At 59.1% G+C, this 4865-nt stretch overlaps 1 long non-coding RNA gene across 5 annotated transcripts; it reads left to right on the top strand.

The window, feature by feature from the left end:
• Positions 1 to 4057, top strand: LOC125614783. Of its 5 annotated transcripts, none has more exons than XR_007345354.1 (4): positions 1 to 137; positions 440 to 614; positions 750 to 1331; positions 1560 to 3723. It is a non-coding gene; the product is annotated as an uncharacterized LOC125614783 (long non-coding RNA). The 5 variants fall into 5 exon arrangements; XR_007345350.1 differs by having other exon boundaries at positions 1412 to 3723; XR_007345352.1 differs by having other exon boundaries at positions 750 to 1876; positions 2544 to 3723.
• The last annotated feature ends 808 nt before the right edge of the window (positions 4058 to 4865 follow it).

Raw genomic sequence — 4865 nt, 5'->3', positions numbered from 1 at the left:
CCTGGCTTTCTGGGGTGGAGATAACTTGCCAGAACTGTAAGGCCAGGCCGGAGCTAGGATTTGAACCCAAGAAGGGGGAGCCGCTGTGCTGAGGAGCTCTGCGCCCTGGGAGGAGGGGCCACCTCGCGCACAGCCAGGTGATGTTTGCATGTCAACATGAGCCTACCTTGGGGTTACAGATGGGTGCCCTCAGGTTCCTTCTCCTCTCTGGCCTCACTTTGTCCTCTGTAAGACAGACCCAATGGCACCTATCACTCGGGGCCACTTAGAGGCTGAACTGAGACACGCTACAGAAGGAGAGGCAGACTCCAGGGCCTTTTAGGAGCCTGGGCCCGCGGCCACAGGGCCTTTGCATATGTCGTGTGTATGTCAAGGTGCCCGTCACGGAGTTCTTGCTCCCCTTTCCATGCCCATTTCTCCTTTTTCTTCCCTGCTGCAGGGCCAACTTCAGGGACAGGGGCCCATGGCAGCACTCAGTGGCCACACTCAGAAGGACCCCAGGCTGTGTTGGATGGTCCCCCATCATCACTGTCTGGAAGATCAGTGTTGGACAATGGGCCCCACATTTTCATTCTCCACCATGTGCTGAAGGTGTCACAGCAGGGCCACCACAGGTCTGCCCCAGCCTATCCCACGTCACCAGGGCAGCAGGCAGGGAGCTGCCCCCCTGGGGAAGAAGCCCAGGGGCTGGATGGGCCCAGCCGCTGGTGCCACCTCAGAGGGGACAGACAGACTCTCTCCTTCCTCAGGCACCTGCTCGTTTGGCCTCTCGGTCACTTGTTACCCCTAAATAGTGCTGAAGGTCTCAGGCCTCTGCGGTTCCCATGCGTCCACCCAGATGGTCGGCAGGATCCCCGAGGCAGGGGCCTCACCCAGGCTGGTCAGCCCCCCCAACCTGGGCCCCTGCACCCCTGTCCTCCTGGGCGGTGGGCGCTCCGAGCACTCTTCCTGGACCCCGTCTAAGGGCTGCACCCTGGGAGGAAATCCTTGCACCTCAGAGCAGGAGCCCTTGTCCCCGGCACCCCCTCAGGGACAATCGACTCCTCCATCAAGTGGACATTACAGGTGACGGCCCGAGTGGGGGTGGGGGGGTGACCTCCAGTTGGCATTTCTCATCCTCCATCCCAGGCTCCGGGACTGGCTGATGTGCCCAACCGAGGTGAATGGCCTCTGGGGCAGGCCCTGTTCTGGGAATGGGCTGTGTCCTGGCCAGCAGGGAGGCCAGGGCCAGAGGTAGCTGGACCTCTTCAGGGTCCACCTGGGTCCACCAAGCTCTCCCCAGGCGGGGACACTATTGCCAGTTACCAGACATTTCAAGGTGGCCTGAGAAGGTACCTGGGAAGGATGGCACGGGGCTGGTCCCTGCACCTGTGTCTACCCCCCCTGGTCCAGCTGCCTTCCTCCCACCTAGCTCACCCTGGAGACCTCCCCTCCTGGCTGGCAGAGCTTGCCGCAGCGAGTGTCCACGGGCCTTGGGGCAGCTGCTCTGCATCAGCCCTGAGCAGCCTGCCCGATCCGCCCTGCACCAGCCTCACCCTCTTCTCTGACCCCTGGCTCAGGCGTCCCAGCGGGGCCTCCCGGGAGCTCGCCCGCTGCTTGTTCCCTTCCCTGACGCGGCCTCTCCCTCCAGGGAACAGTGAGTTGGGCCGCTGCTCTCAGAAGGGGCTATTTCCTTGTTGCTGAGACACTTCGCTCCCGACCTGCCCCTGATCCTGTCGGGTGCCTGGGCTCTGCGCCCCTGGCCCAGGCTCCCGGACAGCAGGCCGGACCCCCCCCTGCCTCCGGCTTTCTCCTTCCTTCTTCTCCGCTGCGATCGGTTACTAATAGCCATGCTGGGGGCACGTGCCGCTGCCGTGGCCAGCTCCGAGCTTCCAAGGTGGGCTTCGGGGCTCTCTCAGGCCATCTCCTGGGGGGACACTTGTACTTTCTTCCCCACCACACACTCCCCCCGACCACAGCGGCAGGGTAAGCCCATCTGAATGCTGACCTCCCTGGTCACCATCCCACAGGACACGTGTCCCACCTTGAGCCACAAACCCTTCAGGTGAAGGTAGTGGTTTTCTGCTGGACGTGGACCCAGAGGCACGTGGGGCTGAGCCAGGGCAGCTCGGGACCCTGAGGCAGAGCCTGCCCGGGTGGGAGCAGGTCCCTGGGGGCAGGGTTTTCTCCTGTGTCCCTGGAGGCCGGGTTTGTCTGGTCTCCTCCTTCCCTCCCAGCTGAAGAGGCTGCCCAGGACCCCTCAGGAGCAGTAGCCAGGGGAGGCCCCTCCGTGAGTAAGCCGGCTCACTGGTATGGTTCACTGGCCAAGCAGAGCCTTCCGCCGGACACAGCGCCCTACCTGGCTGGGCTCCCCCCGGGTCCAGACACAGAGGCCCTCACCGGGGAGACGGCCCCTGATGTCTGGAACATTCTGCCTCAAGAGAGACTGAACACACCTTCCTTCTTGTGTTTCTGCCCTCTCCACCCTCGGGCCTCCTCGGGCCAGTTATCCTGGGGCTCACTGTACTTGAGCCCTGACCACGCGCTCTGCTGTCCCTGCCCAGGAAAACCTACCCGAGCCCTGGTTTTCAGGAGATTCTTGTCAGCCTCCTCTGGAGTCCATACACAGCAGTCCTGCTTGATGCTGACCAGCCCGCCAGGCCCTGGCAGGGGCTGAGCTGCGCACAGGTAACCGTGTCTCGAGGGAGGGCTCGAGAGGCCCCCAGGATGCGCCAGGGGTCAGTCCATGAGGAGTGAGTGAGACAGGTGAGGGACCTGACCACCAAGACGGAGGAGCTGTATGGTGGGACTCTGCTGGGGACACGAAGGCCTCGGACCCCGGACCCCGGGGGGCTGAAGGGCCAGGGCCTGGGCTCCTGCTGAGGACCACAGCCATTGCTGAGGTTTGAATGTTCACATGTGGGAACCCGAATCCCCACCGTCACGGGTCAGTGGTGTTCGAAGATGGCCTTTGGGAGGTAACTGGGGTGGATGAGGTCCCAAGGTGGCCCAGGGAGGTATTAGCGGCTTTATGAGAGGACAAGAGGCCTGAGCTGGCACTGCTTGCTCCACCTTGTCCCGTGGGAGGCCACATCAGGTGCCGGGCCCTGCTCTTGGACCTCGCAGCTCCAGGACCCTGAGCCAAACACACTTCTCTTCTTTGTAAAGCACCCGATCTCGAGAAAGCCCGAGACACCACTGCCCGCAGGAAGGGTCTTACTGTTGAAATGGAGAGACCATCCCAGAAAGAAGGCGCGTGCAGGGTCCTGGCCTGCAATCCCAGCCAACAACCCAAACAATGCTGCCCTGACTGTGCCGCAGGCCCCCCGGGCTGAGTGAATACTGTGCAGGAGATGAAAGGAAGGTGGTCGCTTCCGGGATGCCCTGGGTCTCAACCATCTGCAAAGTGAAGGCTGCTCTGTGTGGCTTTGAGGTGGCCCAGGGACACAGAGTCACCACCTTCACAGGCCTGGGTTATCAGGCTCACCTGAGCGGCTTAGGTGTCAGAAAGGACTCCCAGGATGATCTGCAGGTGCCCCGCCAGGGGCTGGGGGATGGGGCAACACGGAGTCGTGATTTTAGATGGACGCTCCCGAGGCCCTGTGTTAGCTAGGAGGTCCCGTGGTTAAGCCTCGGGGGGGATGAACAGCTTTCATTTATTTATTTATTGGTATTGGAAATTGAACCCAGAGGCATTTAACCCCAGAGTCACATCCCCAGCTCTTTTTGTTTTTTTTTATTTTGAGACAGGGTCTCACTAAATTGCTGAGGCTGGCTTTGAACCTGCAATCCTCCTGCCTCAGCCTCTGAGTCGCTGGGATCACAGGCGTGCACCACCATGTTGGTTTAGAATGAATATCTTAAATTTATGAGTTAATTAACACAGCTGTGAGTGAAAGTGAATATTCATATGTTAATATTAAAATTGGATTTAAAAAAAGAGAGTGCAAAACTTGTTGGATTTGGATTGCAAGTCGGATTTCGAGGTCCAAGAAAAAATAGGTTTTTAATATTTACAACAACTTAATTTTTCTTTGTTTTTTTTTTTGTACTGGGGATTGGACCCAGGGGTGTTTTCCCACTGAGCTACATCCTCAGCCTTTTTAAATTTTGAGACAAGGTCTGGCTAAACTGCTGAGGCTGGCCTTGAACTTGTGATCCTCATACTTCAGCCTCCCAAATTGTTGGTATGCCACCACACCTGGGGATATATTTATTTTCTTTCTTTCGGTTTTCAGTGCTGGGGATGGAGTCCTGGGCTGCACCCATGCTAGGCACTCTACCACTGAGGTGCACCCCAACACTTTTAATTTATTTCAGAGGCAGGGTCTCCCTCAATGGCCAAGGTTGGCTTCCAATTTGCGATCTTCCTGCCTGAGCCTCAGCTGGGATTACAAGCACGTGCCACCACACCCAGCAAGCACCTAGGGTGATTGTTAATTCTGATTCAAGTCACTAAATCTCCCTTTCAAGTTACAAAACCCTCCTTACACATTAAAAAATCCAAGTGATACAGAAAAGAAAGAGTCCTCTCCCACCGCTGGGCTGTGAGGGCTCTGGAGGAGGAGCTAGATTTCGAGCTGGGCCTGGAGACCAATTAGAGGGTCTTCTCGGAGCCCTGAGCAAGCAGCACCGCCCAAACATGCCCTCCCAGCCCCACCTCTGCTGGGGTGGACCCTCCGGCTGGGGCTCCCAGGCTTCCTGGGTAGGTCTGAGTGTCTCACTCACCTGGCCCCAGGGCCCTAGGGGGTCAACCAACCACAGAGCCCCTGGGGCTCTCCAGGTGCCTGGCCACAGGCTGGGGACTCAGAGCAAAGCCCTGGCCAGCCCTGCCGCCCTCTTTCATTGCTCTCCTGTGGGCTCAACGTTGACAGGCCCTCCCCCCC

Source organism: Marmota marmota, unplaced genomic scaffold (assembly GCF_001458135.2).
Source record: "Marmota marmota marmota unplaced genomic scaffold, marMar, whole genome shotgun sequence".
Taxonomy (NCBI): domain Eukaryota; kingdom Metazoa; phylum Chordata; class Mammalia; order Rodentia; family Sciuridae; genus Marmota; species Marmota marmota.
This window is presented reverse-complemented; position numbering and strand designations above follow the sequence as displayed.